Below are 20,599 nucleotides of genomic sequence, written 5' to 3' on the forward strand. Positions count from 1 at the left end.
GAACCACAAGATCACAACCTGAGCCGAAATCAAGAGTCAGACACTTAACCAACTGAGGCACCCAGGCGCCCCTAACTAAAACCTTTCTAATCCCTAATTTACTTACTCATCCATAAATGGGGTTGTTGACGTAAGGTTTAAGTAATGCAAAATATGTTTATTACCTGACATAGTAGGTGCATTAATGTTTATTCTATGGATGTCTTTTGCATTGTTAAGGAGTCGCTTTTAGGAGGATTTTAATTCTTTGAAATGTCCATTCCTGTGGCTGCATCATGTTCAATGAGCTCTGTCTTTTGATTTATTGTTCTGAGGACCTGGGATGATGGGAGTGCCCTGGGTCCTTTTTATTTCTTTTATTTATTTATTTTTTATTTTAGAGAGAATGAGAGCACAAGCTGGGAAAAAGGAGCAGAGGGGGAGAGAGAAAGAGAGGGAGAGAGAGAGAGAGAGGGAGAGAGAGAGAATCTTAAGCAGGTTCCATGCTCAGCACAGAGCCCAACACAGTGCTCAATCCCACGACCCTGGGATCATGACCTGAGCTGAAACCAAGAGGTGGACACTCAACCGACTGAGCCACCCAGGCGTCCCAGGGTCCTTTTTGTTAGATGTGTTTCCACAGAGAACAGTAGGGAGTCCTAAGGAGAAACACGACATAGGGGACCAGGACTCTTGCAAACAAAGGTCAGGAGCAGCCTGCAGACTTGGTCTTAAAGGAGCCAGCCTTGGGGGGTAGGGGCCAAGCAGGAAGTTTAGATTAGCTTCTTCACCTTTCCTCCAGGCTCTATTTCCTAAGAAGGACGCTTGTGCAACATTGAACTATAAAAATCCTCAGCTGGGGCTTCGATGTGTTTTTTTGTAAGAAGTCCCCACCTGGCCCTGGGGGAGAAGGAGCTAGAAAGCTTGAGGCCTGGGTTTGGACTGCTGTGACTAAAACTGGCAAGGCCGCAGCCGAGACTGTCTCCTGGAGATGATCAGTGTGGAAATGGTTATGCCTGACATTTGTACGGCACTTGACAGCTTGCAGAGTTCCCCAAGCGCCATCCCATCACAACCCTATGTGACAGGAAGGACAGGCATTTTTAGACTGCAAGGGATCAGAATATGCCACCCTAAAGCGTGCCACTTTATCATAAGGATTATCTTGAGCTGAAGACAATTGAGAAACAGCAGACCCCAAAAAGGCACTCTGCCTTTAACCCCAATTTGCCTAAAAGAGCAGAACACAAATTTCCATTTGTAAAAGGATTTCCCTCTCCCGTACCAGGAAGAGGAGGACCCAGGAGGACAACTCTTAAACTCTTAATTGCCAGAGATAACTCTAGACTCTTAGCAGCTCTGAGGTGGCACCAGGAGGTGCCGTCTACTTAACACACCCGCTAAAATAACACTTATCTTCCATTGGTTTCCCCAGATATTTACCTACTCATAATTTGTAGCCCCTACAAGCTTAAACCTTTTTTTCTTTGTCTTATTGCTGCTCTACAAATGTATTGTCCTTCATTAAGATGCTATATATGCCCCAAACTCTGGTCACCCTTTTGAGTCACTCATCACTGAGTTTTCCCACATGTATTCATGCTACGCACACACATAAACTCTGTTTGTTTTTTTCTCTTACCAATCTATCTTTTGTCAGTTTAATTTCCTGGGCCCACGCTGTAGCACCTAGGAGGGTAGAGGACACGTTTTTGCCTCCCCTACACTGTCTATCATAGAGATGAAGAAAATAGCATAATGTCAAGCTGGTTCCTCTCAGATCGCTGGGCTCCAGCCCTGATCTGCCTCCGGGTCCAGAGCTCTTCCCCTCACTCCAGAGGTCCTCTTTTCACCAAGCACCTGGACACTGGGAGTTATTTCATCACATTTCAGGCAGCCTATGATTTACAAACTCCCTTGGAGAGGTCTTTCTTAGTTTTTTGTTTGTAGTTTTTAATTTATTCAAGTCTGCTCTACAGAACATCTGCTGTGTGCCAAGAAGCTCACTCTTCGGAACATATGCAGGCCATTGTAATTTGGAGGACAAAAGGCATGGTCAGGAGCACCTTGCTCTGGGAGCATCAAGTTACCCTGCCAATAGCCTCCTGGAGGAAGTGACTCAGCAGCTGAGATCTAAAAGATAAGCCAGAGTGACTCGGGCAAAGGGAGCAAGAAGAGAGGGTTCTGGGTAGAGGAAACCCCACCTGGAATGACCAAGATGCAAAGAGCTTGGTGAGTTGGAAACTGCAGAGGTTCCGTAGCTGGTGGGTGGAGGAGGAGGCAAGAGGGAAATGGAGAGCCATGAGATGCAAGACTGAAGAGGGGGAGGGCATAGATGGCAGAGGACATGGGGGGAAAAGTTGAGGAGTTAGTCTTTATCCTAAGAGCAGGGAGCCTTTGGAAGGTTTTAGCAGGGGCTTCCAATGATTACATTTCCATCTTGAGTGAAGGGAGAAAAATGGTTTGGAAAAGGCAAGAGGTGAAGGGCTCAACCAGGAGGGGTTTGTTTTGGGGTGTTTTTTCCCCAATATGTCTTCAGCACTAGACCAAGAACTCCTGGAAAGCAGAGAATGAGTCAAAAAACATGATCCTCAAGTTGTTTGTGCTCCCACAAGAAGTACGCTTCTGGAAGAAACAAGCTTTATATTTATCACTAGACATTGCATACTTACCATGTGCCAGGAAGAGCCTAGACAGACCCAGGCCTGCCCTCAGGCAGCCCCCAATCTAGTCTGGCATATATACAAATAAACTCCACCCAGGTCTCTGCACCAAGTCCCCTGGGGACACTGTATGGGGGCATGGCTGGCTCTGTAGAGACTGGGAAGTCTCAGGGGAGGTGGCATGGATGGGGAGGAGTTTGGTAGGTGGCTAATTTTTGATCAAGTAATAAAGATCTCAACTATCTTAAAAGATAGTAAGGTGAGAGATTCAAGTGGCACACTAGGAGATATTTGTCAGGACTTCCCCATGCCTGCTTCCCTGCTCTTATAGGTGACACCTGAACCCCCCCCCCACTCCATCTCACCCCCAGCTGCCAACCCAGCAGCACTGGAGCTTCAAATCCGTTCTGTCCTCTGATACCTTAACATAAAAATGTGAAGGAGACTTGGTAGAGTATTGTCATCAAGAACCGACAGACCTGGCTTCAAATCAGAGAGCTGCCACATCAACTTATTAGGCAAGTCACCTTGACTTGTCTAGACCTTCGATTTCCTCATCTGTATAATGGGGTAGTAGCAGTATCTGCATCACAGCACTGATGGGAAGATTCCTGGATAGTTAGAGCTGACACAGTGGCGTCTCAGCTCCAAAGCCCTTCTGTCCTCTGCTTTGTGATGATGGGGCTGGGTCTCTGCAAATCACATTTCTGCTGGTCCGGCTAGTTCCCTCTTAAGTTTTACCAGTGGGGGTACTGGAGGGGGCTGCACAGCTGGAGGAGGAAGATAAGACATCCATCCTTCCTGTCAGCTTCCTGTGGGCTTCTTATCTGCAGGAAGAGATCAAGAAGGCTTCTCAGGGGAGATGACATCTAAATTGGGTCTTGGAGCTTAGAGGGGTGGCTGTGAGCATCACCCCAGCAATTCTCCTTTTCCCTGGCAACAGCAAGGCCTTCTCACTGCAGTGGCCGAAGCCAGTTTGTAGTTTTCAACAAAGAATTAGCTTCATCACATTCAGTCAGAGACACCAGCACCAGTCCGGCAGGGCCCCCTGCTCCCTTGCCTGAGTTTCAGCTCCCAGTGTCTCTCTACTAAGCCTCTAACTTTTAACAGTTGTAACTTCCCCTGCCCTGTGGTCCCTTATGCCTAGGGTGATAGCTGCTTTCTGCAGTTGCCATCTCTGTTATACTTCATAGTTTTTATTTTACCCTTTCAGTTGCCCAGTTAACAACTTTATACCCAGTTTACAATCCTTTACATTCAGTTCTCTCTGTTCAAGTAGCTGGTGTGGTTTCTGTCTCCTGGCTGTACCCTGATTCTTATAATTAACTAAGGAGATATCTGTTAAATGTTTGGTGCCTACTAAACTCTCAATAAATGCTTCCTATGATCCCTTTTGGATTCCTAACATTCACTCATTTGTTCATTCATTTATTCAGCATATGTTGCTTCCTACTATGTGTCAGACCCCATGTGAGGTACTGGAGTGCAGAGCTGAATAAGACACAGGCCAGCTCTCAGAGAGCCTACAGTCTGAGTGGAGGAGACCACGAAGGACATGAATCCACCTCAGGAGTGGTTCTTGGCACCTCTTCTACGAATCTCCCACTGCTGGTCTCCCTGCCCAGTTACTCTATGTCCCAGAACACCCAGAATCTCCATGTCTGCCCACACGGGCACTCTTCATCTGGCACATTTTCAAACACCTTGTTGAGAGACCTCCAGAATTAATACTTATGGTAAGGTTAACGTGATACTATTTTATGTTGTTACCTCACATCTTACCTCACTTCTTAGATGGTAAATTACTTGAGATTGATTTCCCCAAATGGTTTGTTTCTGTGTAAACTTACAGGCCTAGTACAGTGCCTGCGATATGATAGGTTAACCCATAAAAGATGAGGGATGAATTAATTTACCTATTCAAGTAATGTCCCTTGAGATCTCCCTATGAAGCCGGCACTGGGATGGGTACTGGGAAGACAAAGAGAAAGAAAATCAACAGGATCTCTGCTCCCACTCCCCCCCACCCCCATGGATATCTGATTCAGCAACAGCACCTGGGCAATCTCTGAGGACCCAGACTTCCATCAGCCTCATATAAAGCAGACTTTTAGGCACATCCTTTGCTTCCTTTCTAGTGGGCCAGCCAAGCCCTCAGTAGGAGATGGCTGCTCGCTGTGGTTTACCTGATGTCCTGAATGCTGGTGGCCAAAGGCTATATTTAAATACTAAACATTTGCATTTTTAATGTTGACTGGAATTGTCAAGGCTGTGATAACCTTTCCAAACTGATATTGGTTTTTACATGATTGAAACAGGCTCGGCCTCAGGCATTTCTTAAATAGAAAATTTAAAGTATTTTCAATATCAGTTAGAGTGCAGAACCATTTCAGAACACTGTGCCCTGTTTGTATGCTCAGGAACTATCACCTCCCTCCGTTGTGCATGCTCAGCAAATGTCAACATTTCTAGACCTTCTTAACCTTCGTCAGGTCCTCTTCATCATCCTGGAGGGTAGACGGCAAGAGGACCGCCTGTCCTGTCTCACTGGAGGCAAGAAGAAAAGGAATAGATTCTCTGGAAAGTTCGGGGAAGCCCAGAGGTGCAGTGGGAAGAGTTTTGGCCTTAGAATTGGCTCTAAATATCTAAATACCTGCTCTATGCCTCGCAACCTGGGTGGTTTGGACAAATTGCTTGCCTCTCTGATCTTTTTCCTCATCTGTAACTTAGGAATAAAAATGCCATTTCATGGGTTTGGGCAACATTCAGATGTAGTAACCTGTAAACATGCTTAACACACCATGCCTGGTGTTTTGTTAATGCTCAGTGGACATGAGCTCTTGCCCTGCCCCTAGGAATGACCTGTCTAAAGTAACACATCAAAATCAGGACCCGAAGCTCCTGGCTCCCAGACGTCTTTCCAAGAGACTCATTGGACACAGATAGGCTAAAACATACATATCTGGGTTAAAAGCAGAAAGATTCATTTCCATCTTCATTCTACTGTGACTACTCTTGTTAGCCAAATATGTTGTGACACCCTGTCTGAAGACTTCGTGGCAGGGGCACCTGGGTGGCTCAGTCAGTTGAGCATCTGACTTCAACTCAAATCATGATTTCACAGTTCATGAGTTCAAGCCCTGCATCAGGCTCTGTGCTGACAGCTCAAAGCCTGGAGCCTGCTTCAGATTCTGTGTCTGCCTCGCTCCCCTGCTCACATCCTGTCTCTCTCTTGGTCTCTAAAAAAAATAAATAAAAGAAAGAAAGAAAGAAAGAAAGAAAGGAAGAAAGAAAGAAAGAAAGAAAGGAAGAAGAATAAAAACATTAAAAATTTTTTTTTAAAGATTTCATGGCATCTAGATTTTCCTTCGCTGTCTTTATTGTAGTAAGTCTCTGAACTATCCAATATGATAGCCAATACCCAGATGTGGCTATTTAAATTTAAATGAATTAAAATGAAATAAAATTTACAATTGAGTTCCTTAGCCACAGAAGCCCTATTTCAAGGGTTCAGTGACCACATGTGGCTAGTAGCTCCAAGTGCAGAATAGGCTTTTTCCATCATCCCAGGAAGTACAACTGGAGAGTGCTAAGTGAGACACATGAGAGAGAAAAGAGAGGAAATAATAAGACAGAGAGATGAGAGGAGGGGACAGGAGAAAAGAGGCAAATTGGTTTTCCAGAGCAATCCTCATTCGTGCACATCTTTGCGTGTGTTCATCCAGGCATGGAAATCAATCTCTGTGGTAGCTGTACATTCTGATGAAAGAAGCAAATTCTCTTCGCTGAAGAGTCAGTGTCTGGGAATTTTTTAAATTTAGTTTGGCTCAACAAATACTCTCATTTAAAGCATAGGTATGATTATTTCCTGTCCTGCTCAGAATAGGTCCATGGCTCTTTCTGGGCTACTGAAAAGCCCCAAATCCCCACCATGTTTCAAAAGCCATGACTATTGTGTCCCCACTCAGTGCAGATACACACAGCCATTTGCCCCATCTTGCCTAATGATCACCTTCTCTGATGCACCTGGTGTTCTACACTCCTCACCTTAGTTCCTACTGAGCCCATTGCCTGGAATGCCCAGAAAGGCATCATCTCCACCTAGAGACATTGGTCAAAACACAGCCCAAATGCTTCCTCCTCACGGCACCTGGGTGGCTTAGTCTGTTAAGAGACTTTAGCTCAGGTCATGATCTCATGATTCGTGAGTTTGAGACTCGCAATGGGCTCTGCACTGGCAGTGTGGAGCCTGCTTGGGACTCTCTCTCCCTCTCTCTCTCTGCCCCTCTCCCACTTGCTCTCTCCCTCTCTCTCTCTCTCTCAGAAATAAATAAATAATAAACTTAAAAAAAAAACGTTTAAAAAATGCCTCCTCCTCCCTCTGCCTTCCCCAGCTCTGCTAGCCTGATGTGCTTCTGTGTCCATCATTTTGTTTTACAAAGCATTTGCCCATTTGTATCTGTGTCTCTTTCCCCATTGCTGCCCTCTGTATTCCCCCACAATAGTGGCTCTCAACCTCTTGTGTGGATAAAAGACCAGTATTTGTCTGTCTGTCTGTCTGTCTCTTTGTTTGTTTAGTCTTTGTAAATTTCCAATCCATTGCAGACTGATGATTTTGTAAAATAAAATGAAAGTTTTTTAAAAACACAAAGACAGAAAATACAAGCCTTAGTTATTTTATTGTTAGTTTCAAATTTCTAAAAAGATTTCTAAACCCTTACTCTCAATTTCTTGCTTTTCTCATCTTTGATCAGAAACAGTTTTGGGGCCACCCTTGGAAGAATGATGCCCTCCAACCCCCTGTGAGATGCTCTGCACATGGATACACTTTATGGAATCCATTGGAAACTTTCTGCCAGTGCTTTTCCAGATGTCTGAGGGGACGCACAGAGGAGTGTCTTTGTAGAGGGAGGTCCTTCTGTGGTGATGCTTGCAGGCAGATTTGGGTGTGGATCTCAGTTCTAAGTAGTTTCATGATCCTTGATGTGTCACCTAAATGTGCCCTTGACCTAGGTTATCAAACCATGGATTTCACTGACAGGCTGAGGAGGCCTTCTGGATCTCTTCTGAGAATGTTTTAATGTTTAATGTCTTAAATGCAGAAAATAAAACCACAAGATTTCAAAGGAAATCAATTACGATCAATACAATTATTAAAATGTGTGGTACGGAAATGTTCCTTTTTAACACATTCAAATAATGATCTCTGGTAGTGAGCAAAATACCTGCTATAATTCAAAGTACTAATGTGTATAAAACCATATTTCAAGTTTTCTACAACTCTAGTATGATTTGAAAATATCTGTGGTTTCATTGTGATCATTCTAGATACTGCTAATCCTATTATAATTTGTTGCTTATGTTCAGGAACTGTTTAATTTCAGCGATTGTTTTCATCACCTGAGGTCCAGACAGAATGTCTCCTAACTCATTCATTGATTCAATAAGTAGTTATTAAAAACTTTTTATGTTCCAGGTGTCGTTCCAGCATACGCAAAGTTTCTGCCCTCACTGAGTTTTCATTCTTGCCATGAGTCAGATAACAAATAAATTAATATAGTTGATTATTCTTACTTGTAGCAGTTACACTGTATAAAGTCACTGTGAACACTGAATTAGCAAATATTGAACCACTGCTCTCAGGGGAAATACATCAAATGATCAATATATAACCTTGTTTTATGTTTTATGTGTGTTTCTGTTTAAAGATAGCTTATTTAATATATATTGTTAATTTGCTAACATTGCACTCGTGGCCAATAGCACTGAAGCTAACTATAGGCCTGCATGAAGCTTATCTAACACACATATTTCCTCCATAAGGCATGCCTTCTTACACTAAGAACACTAGACAGCACTTCAGCACCATGCTTAGGTGCCATTTTGAACAGTAAAATCACCAAGAAAAGGCACAAACATGTGAAAACATGGCACTAAATAGACTGTAAAAGAGACACTTGCTTATAGTATCAGAGCTGAAACAAGAAGGCAGAGAGTTGCCTTGTTTGACCTCAACTGGGAATGAGTTCATCAGGGGAGTCAAATTTTTCATCGTCTATGAATGACCATGAAAGCACCATGAATTGATTTTAGGATCATAAGTGAATTTTAACAAGTAGATGGACTCACAAAGACAGAATCCACAAATGATGAGGATCACCTCTAGATTTACAATATAAGGGTAGATGGTAAACAAAGAAAAATATCACAGGGTAATGGTGGCAGTAGATTAAAGTGGTTAAATTTGGAATGTGTTCTGAAGATAGAGCAAAGATTTATTTACAAATTGGATATGGAGTGTGGCAGGGGGGTAGGAAGGGGTCAAGATTTTTGACCTAAGCACCTGGGTACCTGGTGATATCATTTACTGAGATTGAGAACAGTCAATAATTGAGCGCCGACTACAGGTTCTTACTGCACATGTTGCTTCACTTGCAACAATGAACAAACCTAGGCATGTTTTTCCTGGAGTAACGCTGGGAGCAGTCCCTAGGAGGAATCATTGTTCCTTTCTTTATTAAACAGATTGTCCCACATGCAGAGAAGGAGCTGAGTCCTGCTCTATTCTGAACCGTAATGGGGCTCACTGACTCCAGAGATGGGCAAGGCATTCTGGCAGTTGCAGAACTCTCTCCCATAATAAATTTTTGCAATGACTATTATGCATCCAAAAAATACTGTCTGTCATTGAGAAACATGTATTTGCTTAATTTAGCCAGACCACTAATGAAATGGCTGAGGAGGACTAAATCTCATCCTGGTAGAATGTGGAAAAGGAAAGCTAACCTGGAGGATCCTTACTTGCCTTTGACTATGGGACCTGGAACCCCCTCATTCCTTAGATGATTCTTGAGTCTTGATGGCTGTCGGTTGGAGCCCTGTGGCCTTACCTAGAAGTAAATAACTCAGATGCTTACCAGGAGATCCACTCTGTGAAGGGTCCAAGTCTAAGGGCCCCCAAGTCTAAGATGTTCTAAGCTTCCTGTGGTGGAAGTCATGTATCCCTACCTACAGTGTGGAAGGGTAGCCTCAGCAAGACCTAAGAGACCTGGTAGTCAAGGAAGGGAAGCTATGCCTCTCAGTCATCTTCCTGGTACCAGTGGGGAAGGCCTCATTCTATCAGGTGACCATGACTTAGAATTTCAAATAGTGACCAGCAATACAGAGGGAGGCCCACAGAGGAAGTGGGAGAACCTGGGAAATATGCATGATACTAGCCATAGTGGACAAACCAGAGAGAGTCAGCAGGACCAGTCTTGTTGGCCTGTAAGTTAAAGAAAGCTGTCCTCTGGGGACACTTGGGTGGCTCAGTCGATTAAGCATCTGACTTTGGCTCAGGTCATGATTTCACAGTTCATGGGTTTGAGCCCTGTGTTGGGCTCTGTGCTGATAGCTCAGAGCCTGGAGCCTGCTTCTGTGTCTCTCTCTCTCTGTACCTCCCCAGCTCATACTCTCTGTCTCTCTCTGTCTCTTTCAAAAATAAATATTACAAATAATAATAAATTAAATAAATATATAATATATAAAAAGTATATAGAAAGAAAGAGAGAAAGAAAGATTCCCCTTTGAGAGGGGAAGTGGGTGTCTAATATCTGTCCCTCCCCCCACCACTAAGCTGTGAGTTTCTTTAAAAAATTTTTTTAACTTTGTATTATTTTTATTGAAGTACAGTTGACACACAATGTTATATTAGTGTCAGGTATACAGCATTGTGATTTGACAATTCTATGCATTAAGTTATGCTCACCACTGGTGCAGCTACCACCTGTCACCATACAACGCTATTACAACACCATTGACTATAGCCCCTATGCTGTGCCCCTCATTCTGCAACTTATTCATTCTATAACTGGAAGTCTGTATCTCCCTCTCCCCTTTCATCCATTTTGCCTGTCCTCCAACCCCTTCTCCTCGGGCAACCATCATTTTGTTCTCTGTACTTATGAGTCTGCTTGTGCTTTTTGTTGTTTGCTTATTATGTGCTGTTTTGTTTTTTTAGATTCCACATATAAGTGAAGTCGTATGGCTTTTGTCTTTGTCTGACTTATTTCACTTAGCACAATACCCTCTAGGTCCATCCATGTTGTTGTAAATGACAAGACCTCACTCTTTTTTATGTCTGAGTAATATTCAATTGTGTGTGTGTGTGTGTATATATATATATATATATACACACCACATATTCTTTATCCCTTCATCTATCAACAGACACTTAGGTTGCTTCCTTATTTTGGCTATTGTAAATAATGCTACAACAAGCATAGAGTTACACATATCTTTTTTTTTTTAAATGTTTATTTTTGAGACAGAGAGAAACAGAGTGTGAGTGGGGGAGGGGCAGAGAGGGGGAGACACAGAACTGAAACAGGCTCCAGGCTCTGAGCTGTCAGCACAGAGCCCATGTGGGGCTCGAGCCCATCAACCATGAGATCATGTCCTGAGCTGAAGTCGGTTGCTTAACTGACTGAGCCACCCAGGCGCCCCTACACATATCTTTTTGAATTGATGTTTCATTTTCATTGTTACCCAGTAGTGAAGTTACTAGGTCATGTGGTAATTCTATTTTTATGTTTTTTAGGAATCTCCATATTGTTTCCATAGTGGCTGCACCAATATACATTCCCAACAATAGGGTACGAGGTTCCTTTTTTCCATATCCTCACCAACACTTTTTATCTCTTGTCGTTTTGTTCTTTAATTTTTTTAATATTTATTTATTTTTAAGAGACACAGACAGAGCATGAGCAGGGGACTGGCAGAAAGAGAGAGAGACACAGATCCGAAGCAGCTTCCAGGTTCGGAGCGGTCAGCGCAGAGCCTAATGCAGATCTCATGTTTAGGTCTTTAATCTATTTTGATAGATTATTTTTGTGTCCAGTGTAATAAACTGGTCCAGCTTCATTCTTTCGCCTGAAGTTTTCCAGTTTTTCCAGCACCGTTTGTTGAAGAGACTGTCTTTTCTGTATTGTATATTCTTGCCTCCTTTCTCGTGGATTAATTGACCATATAAGCTTGGATTTCTGGGCTCTTTATTCTGTTCTGTTGATCTGTGTGTCTGTTTTTTGTGCTAGTACCACACTGTTTTGATTATTATTGCTTTGTAGAGTATCTTGAAATCTGGGACTGTGATACCAAGATGTGAGCTTCCTGAAATCAGACAAGATTCCTTATTACCCAAGGGAAGTGAGAAGGAAAGGGGCTGACTGTTAGAGGCACTGAGGAGCTCCAAATAACAGAATTTTTCAGCTTCAAGATTCCTTACAGATTATACGTTACAATCCCTTTGTCTACAGATTTAAAAATTATACAACATCTAATTTGTGCGTTCACTCACTCATTCATTCATTTATGTATCTAATAGACATAGATTGAATATATGCCACCTCAGCGACCAGGTGCCAGTTTTGGCACTGGGAACACTAAACGAATGAGTGATGTCTGCTCCCACTCAGCGGGGTACAATCATTGTTTTGGTGCATATGCAGCGAGAACACAAATATGGGGGCACAGAGGAAAGAGTAGTTGATTCTGTCCAGGAGCAGAGGTTAGAGGTAGAGGTGGAGGGGAAGGTCTCACAAAGAAGATGACGTTTATGCTGGACTATGGAGTCTGGCTAGAGGTGGGCAGAGCAGAGCAGGAGTGAGGAAAGTCAAGGAAATAGAAGGAACAAAGACATGGAAGTGTAGCTTCTGCCCAGAGAATGGCAAGTGGTCACCTTGCAGTAATGTCAGGGTGTAGGGGAATAGTGGCTGTGGGGGTGGCGAGGAATTTCAAGTTCAGATGACTAAATAGATATTGATGCCATTCATTGAGAGAGGAGATATGAGAAGTAGGGTAAGTTAAGGGCAAGAAGCAAGAATTCAGTTCAGGACAACAGGGAAGAAGCCAGTTTCAATTGGGAATATGTCTGCAACTCATGAGAGTGGATTTGGGAGTCATTGGGGTGTGGGTGGTAGTGGACCCCAAGAAGATGGATAATCAGTCTTCAGGCTGGGTGAGGAAGTGAGGGTGGCCTCCACCAAGCCATTAGAAACTAGCACCTGATCAATTGGATATGACAAAATGGCCAGATATGGGACTGTTTTCAGGAAGAAGAGAGATGAGTGACAGCTGGAATTGCTAAAAACTTCTTCCTAGAGAAGGTGGCTTGAATAGATATAGCAGGATGTGCAAGATTAGAAGGGCAGGAGGAGGATGTTGGTGGTGAGAGAGAGCAGTGGGTGCAGCCACCAGGCAGGAAGGATATTCGCCCCAGAAGTGCATTCCCCATGATGGTACAGCCGGAGAAAGAAACAAGGAATTGATTTTAAAACCCACCTTGGTTGCCTCTGGGGAGCAGGGTGGAAGAGACATCTCTCTATATCTTTTTGCGTCTTTGGAATGTTTTTACTTTGTGCACCACTTATTTCTTTTAAAAAATGTTTGGGGTGCCTGGGTGGCTCAGTTGGCTGAGTAACGGACTTTGTTTTGGCTCAAGTCATGCTTTCACAATCATGAGATTGAGCCATGCTGAGGGGTGGAGCCTGCTTAAGACTCTCTCTCTTCCTCTCCCTCTGCCCCTACTCCCACCCCTTAAAAAGATGTTTAAATAGATATTTTGGCTTTGGCAGACAAAGAGGTGAGTGTGGCACAAAAGGGCATCAAATGGATACCATATCTAAGGGTGTGATTTTTAGATGGCTTTTTAGGCAGGAGAGCAGGACAGTCTCTGACTGAGGAACCAGGATTGGTGGCTGTAGCTCTGAATGTCTGCCCCAGGGGAATCTTTGCATGGATTTGGTCACTGGGAAAGCTGAGCAAGTGAATGAACCCTCTAGAGAGCAGCTGAGGACAGATGAGAAGTAGCTACAAACTGAGCTGAATGGCTTCCAGGGACACAGAAGTTTGCCCGAAAGGTGGACTGATGGGTCAGTGCTGGATTCTAATCTCAAAACTTTGTCTTATTCTTTGTGTGCTTGGGGTCTGGTTATGCTGCAGTAACAGTACCAAAATCGCAATGGCTTGAAAAACAACAAATCTCACATAGTGTCCTTCTGAAAATTAAATATCACTGTCCAACATTTTTGAAAACTTACTATGTGCTGGGGTATATTGGTCACCTAGTTCAATCCTCATAAAAACCCTATTAGATGGTTTCCATTATTTTCCTTATCTTCTAACTGTGAGAAATAGGGAGGTGCCTGGGTGGCTCAGTCACTTGAGCATCTGAGTCTTCATTTCAGTTCAGGTCATGATCCCAGGGTCATGGGATAGAGCATTGGGCTCTGTGCTGAGCTTGGAGCCTGCTTATGATCCTCTCTCTTTCTCTTTCTCTCTCTCTCTGTCTCTCTCTCTCTCCCTTACCCCCTGCCCTGATTGTGCTCTCACCCTTTCTCTCTAAAATAAAAAAGGGGCTCCTGGGTGGCTCAGTTGGCTAAGCATCCAACTTCGGCTCAGGTCATGATCTTACGGCTCATGAGTTCAATCCCCACATCAGGCTCTGTGCTGACAGCTCAGAGCCTGGACCCCACTTCCGATTCTGTGCCTCCCTCTCACTCTCTGCCCCTTACCCGCTTATGCTCTCTCAAAAATAAATAAAAATGTTTTAAACTTTTTAAATAAAATAAAATAAGTTTTTGAGAAATAGGCACAGAGAAGTTTATTTATTAGTCCAAGATCAAACAGTAGGAAAGCCGCTAACCCAGATTAACACTCAGACTCCCTAGCTCTAAAGTTTAGTCTGTATAAATCACTCACTCAGTCCAGGGGGAGACACATAGCATTATTAACGTTGGGGGAAGTCCTACTGCAGTAGGAAACAATGTCGGAATCTCCATGACGTAATACACAGAAGTATTTCCTCCATCATGCTACAGGCTCAGTGCAAGGTGGCAGGCATGGCTCATACACACAGGTGATGGAGGCTTCATCTTATTGTGTGCATCTGCAAGCACCGAGGCAGGAAAAGGGAGGGAGAATACTTTCACCCAGCACGACACATGTTACTTCTGCTCTTTCATTTGTCAAATCTAAGGCAGTAGGGAAATGAAATTTGACCTTATGTCCTGAGGCAAGACCCAGACTATGTATTAATAGCCTAATGACTGCACACAGGGACTCGTTAAATCTTGATTGAACTGAAGTTGAATGACCAGTCCTGACCAGATGGTGTGAACTCTGTCTCACCTAGCTCGATTATAAAGTTTTTGAGAGTTTGCAAACATAAGCACTATCAGTTCGGCACAGAAGGCCACCAGAGAACCACTGCATTGCTAATTCTGCGTTTCTCTGTACGGTCCACATGTTGCCAGGAGACCACAGAAGGTTCTGGTTACAAGACTCCAGCATTCCTCAATTACCGTCTTCCAACCATGGCCATTCATCCCCTCACCCCATCCCAGACCACCCTTTTGTGATTGATTTTTCCTTTTGCCCTTCTAAATTTTCCCTTGTCATATTCTTCCATAAATGCACGTGAGGCACACACAGAAATAGGGTGAGCTCGTGAGGTAGGAATTCTCTAAACCATTTTTGTTTAAAGTTTATTTATTTATTTTGAGAGAGAGAGAGAGAGAGAGAGAATGCGTAGAGGAAGGGCAAAGAAAGGGGAAGAGAGAGAATCCCAAGCTAGCTCTACATTGTCAGATGCCCTGATGTGGGGCTCGATCTCACAACTGCGAGATCAAGACCTGAGCTAAAATCAAGAGTCCAATGCGTAACTGATTGAGCCACCCAGGCGCCCTCCTCTCAACCATTTTTAAGGGTGCATTTCCATGGCAGTAATTCCGTTCACAATTTCATAATGTTGTGCAATCATCACCACTGCCTATTTCCAAAGCCTGTACCTGTTAAGAATTAACTCCCCATTGGGATGCCTGGGTGGCTCAGTCAGTTAAGTGTCTGACTCTTGATTTCAGCTCAGGTCATGATCTTACAGTTCATGAGATTGAGCTGGTGGTGCAGAGCCTACTTGGGATTCTCTCTCTCTCTCTCTCTCTCTCTCTGCCCTCCTTCACTTACTCTCTCTCTCTCTCAAAATAAATAAATAAATAAAAACAGTTTAAAAAAAGAATTAACTACCCATTAAGTTCGAAATTTTTCTTTTCACTTTACAGACAAGGGTATAGGAGGGCAGGCACTTTGCCCAGTGTTACCCAGGAAATAAGTGACAGAGACAAGATTCTTACTTGAAGGCTCATGGTTTTCTTACTACCTTCTGAAGCGTCTCTAATAAGATGTATTGTAGACACTCATAGTAGTGTGATGCTAACCCCCTACTGGACGTGGGGTACAATTCCTAAATTGATGAGTGCCTCTTCAGTGGTCTGAGAAACAAACCATCCGTTCACTTCGCAGCACTCCACGGATGTTATTGAATGTCCGTAGTGCTGCAGAGTTAAAGACGAGTAAAGCCCTGTACGGCGGGAATTCACAGCAGGAAGAAGTTGGGCTGAAGCTGCTGTTTTTCCTCCCAAATTCTGTCGTTTCCCTTCTTCTTCTTCTTCATCTTTGTCTTCTTTTTTAATGTTTTTATTTATTTTTGAGAGAGAGAGAGAGAGAGAGGGACAGAGGAGGAGCAGGAGAGAGAGGGAAACACAGAATCTGAAGCAGGCTCCAGGCTTTGAGCTGTCAGCACAGAGCCTGACGCGGGGCTGGAACTCATGAACCGTGAGATCATGACCTGAGCCAAAGTCGGACCTTAACTGACAGAGCCATCCAGGTACCCCTTTAAAAATTTTTTAAACTTTTTTTTTATTTTTGAGAGAAAGAGAGACAGAGCACAAGCTGAGGAGGGGCAGAGAGAGAGCTGTTTCCCTTCTTTAGTACAAAACAAAACAAACCAAAACAAAAAATTCATATTTTTAGCTGGGCTAGTGGCTCCTAAAAATAAGACTATGGTTCCCAGTTTCTCTTGTTACTGGCTATGGCCACATGACTAAGTTCAGGTCAATGAGATGTAAGCATATGCAGTATGTGAAACTTCTGGGGGAGGGGTATTTATAAAGAGAAGGAATCTATTTTTCTTCTGGCACTCCTTCTCCCCTGCTTCCTGCTGGCTAGAAATTAAACTTCACCAGCTGGAGCTCCAGCAACCATTCTGGATCATGAAGTATAAGCAGGATGACAGAACAAGATGCAAGAAGTCCATGACCAAGTGGAATACTATACCATCCCTGGGCTTTATCTGTCTCATTTATAAGAGAAAAAAGAAAGTTTTCTATATTATATACATTTGTTAGTTTTTGCTGCATAACAAGGTACTTGAGACCTAGTGGATTAACACAACAGACACCTTATTTAGCTCCTGATTCTACAGATCAGCTGTGTGGCTGGAGAATTGGCTGGAGCTGGATGGTCTAGGTGGGCTTAGACCAACATGTCTGCTTGGGCTAGGGGGCCTCAATGAGGATGGCTCCTATTTGTTCCATCTGATCTTATCCTCCAGTAGGTTAGCCTAAGCTTCTTGACATGGCAGTCTCAGCGTCCGAAAAAGAGAAGGCAAATGCCAATATGCAAGTACAAACCTCCATTTTGTGTCACATGTGCTAATGTCCCAATGGTCTGTGCAAGTTGCCCAAAGGCATAATTACTGAGGAGTGATTTGCCGAAGGCCATTATTCCAACCATCTCTACTGTCTCAGCCACTGGTATTTTGGGATTTTCTGTCACATACATCTGAATTTGGCCCTACCTTGTATAGGTGGTGGGTGACAAGCACGAGTTCTGTTCACCTTTGCTGACACAAAAGTCTTCATGATATTTTTCAGTGTTGAACACTGAAATCACAATGGCTTGAACCTCTATCATCTTATTTGTCCTTATCTCCTTATCAAAATCATTTTAGTGTTACTGAGACTTAACTATTGGATGGGAAACAAGGTTTATAGTTTTGCTTTAAGCCAATACTACAAAAACAAGAAAAGGACTCTTTCATACAGTGGTTTTATTTAAGGATGATCAAAAACAAGGGATTTTTTAAAAAGAGCCTCATGAACATGCACACTGGTATTTAAGCAAAACCAAGGAGTTCTAAAAACGTGTGGGCACTAGGGCCATTGTATGGCACTGCTGAATCCTGGTTTGCCTAGTCTGTCTCACCCTGGCTGATGCCCACTGCTCAGAAAGCAGTCTGAAGAGGTAGAAATTCCTTGGCCCCTCCTGAAGGCTCCTCATGAAATCGCCAGCAATCCAAATAAGGCCAAATCTATCTACTTTTGTAAATGATGGCTGACGGGCAAACATTCAGGCCCTGTGGCTTTCCCAGTAGGACATCTGTTGCTTCTGGTCTGCACATGATCAGCGGGGGCAGGAGTAGGTGGAGATGAATTGAAGATACCACACAATTTTTCCCTTTTGGTTTAATCTAATCCCATTTTCCTGCTTGCGAATGTAAGGCAAGTTTCCTGATAGAATCTGGCTCCAGACACCTGGTGTTCAGTTGGTTTAAATTAAGAATACTTATAAATAAAACATCAACAGACATGCCAGTGAGAGCAGAAGAAAGACATGAGGTCGGAGGAGGAGGGGGAGATAAACGGGTGGTTTGTCAACACACACCAAGGTAACCAGCTGGTTAGGACTACAGAATTTCCGTGGACTTTTTTTTTTTCTTCCAAACAGTTATCTCACACCACTCTAGGAGGCAGTGCAGCATAGCCATTAAATATGAGCCAGGGGTGCTGGGTGGCTCAGTCGGTTAAGCATCCTACTTTTGATTTTAGCTCAGGTCATGATCTCACAGTTCACGAGTTCAAGCACCATGTTGGCATGTGGAGCCTGCTTGGGATTATCTGTCTCTCCATCTCTCTCAAAGTAAAGAAATAAATTTATATATGTGTATACATATATACATATATAAGCCCAAAAATTCATGCCCTGTGACTTACAAATTATGGGATGTAGGCAATGACTGAACATTGGTGTACCTCCTTCCTTATCTGTAAACTAACCATCTCCCAATATTGGTCTGTTGTAAGGTTTACATGAAAGACACAAGCAAAGCCCTTAGAAGTATGCTGGATTCACAGTAAGCTATCAAAACTATTAACTATTACAATTTTATTGTTATATGCTGGGCCCTGAGCCAGCCAAGGTTTTCAGTGACATAGTTCCTGACTCAAAGTGGTGGCCCAAGATGGTGAGAAGGTCATGGTCTCACAAGAAAGAAAGTTCCATGAAGCTAGGGTTGTTTGTTTTTCTGTTTTCTTTCATATTGCATTTCCAGGGCCCAGAATAGTATCTGGAACTTAGGAGGGACTCAATAGATTTTAGTTGAATGAATAAATTTAAACAATTTGGGAGCTGTGCTAAATCATACAGTATTTGGATGTGGAACAAAGGAGGGATGCCAATAAAATTATTATAAACATTAGATCAGCAAGGGGCGCTGGGTGGCTCAGTCAGTGGAGCCTCCAACTTCAGCTCAAGTCACAATCTCACAGTTCTGGGGTTCGAGCCCCACATCAGGCTCACTGCTGTCAGTGTAGAGCCTGCTTCAGATACTCTTCCCTCTTCTCTCTTAGCCCCTCCCCTGCTCCTTCTCTCTCTCTTTCTCAAAAATAAGTAAACATTCTGAAAGAATTAGACCAGCAAGCCAACTAAGGAAATAAAGTAGATGAAGAGCATGGAGTCCTACCAGGTAGTAAAGAGGCATGGAATAAGTTACAGTAAAGATTTTAGCATTTCGCTAAGTGCAATAACTTCTCATGACTCATGATCCAAATTGTAAGAAAATTTGGGGATTTATGGGGCACCTAAGTGGCTCAGTCAGTTAAGCCTCCAACTTCAGCTCAGGTCTCGAGGTTCGTGAGTTTGAGCCCTGCCTGTGGCTCCGTGCTGTCAGCCCAGAGCCTGGAGCCTGCTTCGAATTCTGTGTTCCCCCTCTCTCTCTGTTCCTTGGTCACTCATACTATCTCTCTCTCTCTCTCTCTCTCAAAAATAAATAAACATTAAAAAATTTTTTTTAAAAGAAAGAGAATTGGGGGATTTAGGGGAGCCTGGGTGGCTCAGTTAGTTAAGCGACCCACTCTTGATCTCAGGTCATGATTTCATGGTTTGTGAGATCTAGCCCCAAGTTGGGCTCAGCGCTGAGAGCACAGAACTTGCTTGGGATTCTCTTTCTCCCCCTTTCTTTGCTCCTCCCCTGCTTGCACACCCTTTCTCTCCCTGCCTCTCTCTCTCTTTTTCTCTCTCAAAAATAAATAAGTCAGTCAGTAAGTAAGTAAGTAAACTTAAAAAAAATTTAGGGATTTAAATTTCCATGCTCTTAAGACAAGGTTAGGGAGGTGAGCCCAAGTGTTGAGTAGCATCCGCCCAGAAGTACCGTCCAAGGGATGAGCACTGAGTGTTATGTGGAAACTAATTTGACAATAAACTATTTTTAAAAAAAAAAAAAAAAAAAAAAGAAGTATCGTCCAAGTTGCAGGCCAGACCTCTGACTTTGAAACCCAGATCTGTGACCCCAGTCTTTGGCCAGGGCCCTCAGTTGGCCTGGATGGTACATCTGCTCCCTGAGTTAATAAGTGACTGGGCTACTTAGGAAATTTTATAATCAAGTATAGAGATGAATAAAGTGAAATTGAGCCCATGGGATTCCTACTTTCATGTGAGGTTTAGGAATAAGTTTTATAACCATCATGAAAAATCATGTATAATGGTTATTTATGGTGTTTGAACCATTTAAGAAAATCTGACATATTAATTGTATTATTTTAATTGGAAATGTTACTTTTAAAACACATGAAGATTTGTCTAAAAGATGGAAATGCTTTGGGGTCTTTTTAGGCACTTTAGGTTTGAAACTAGAGTTTCCATGCTAAAGAAGATTTTCTTTATCTTATCAGTGAACCAGCCTTGTTGAGTGTCTTGCTTGAGAGAATCAAGTATATTAAATTTGGGATTATAATTTAAAACATTTAAGGGGGTTTAATTAACCATGATAGTTAAATGAGTTAATTGTTTAAGGAAATATGATCTGT

General features: G+C 43.0%; 1 protein-coding gene across 3 annotated transcripts in view; it reads left to right on the forward strand.

Moving 5' to 3' along the window:
• Positions 1–2,141: 2,141 nt before the first annotated feature.
• The window catches only part of USP1 (ubiquitin specific peptidase 1), a 110,314-nt gene continuing 91,856 nt past the window's right edge, over positions 2,142–20,599 (forward strand). For all 3 annotated transcript variants that reach the window (XM_077768095.1, XM_077768093.1, XM_077768096.1), the window contains exon 1: positions 2,142–2,211. The gene's annotated coding sequence lies outside the window, so the exon portion shown is untranslated. The remainder of the gene's footprint in view (positions 2,212–20,599) is intronic.

The sequence above is a fragment of the Crocuta crocuta genome, unplaced genomic scaffold (assembly GCF_008692635.1).
Source record: "Crocuta crocuta isolate KB4526 unplaced genomic scaffold, BGI_CrCroc_1.0 scaffold85, whole genome shotgun sequence".
In the NCBI taxonomy this organism is placed as follows: domain Eukaryota; kingdom Metazoa; phylum Chordata; class Mammalia; order Carnivora; family Hyaenidae; genus Crocuta; species Crocuta crocuta.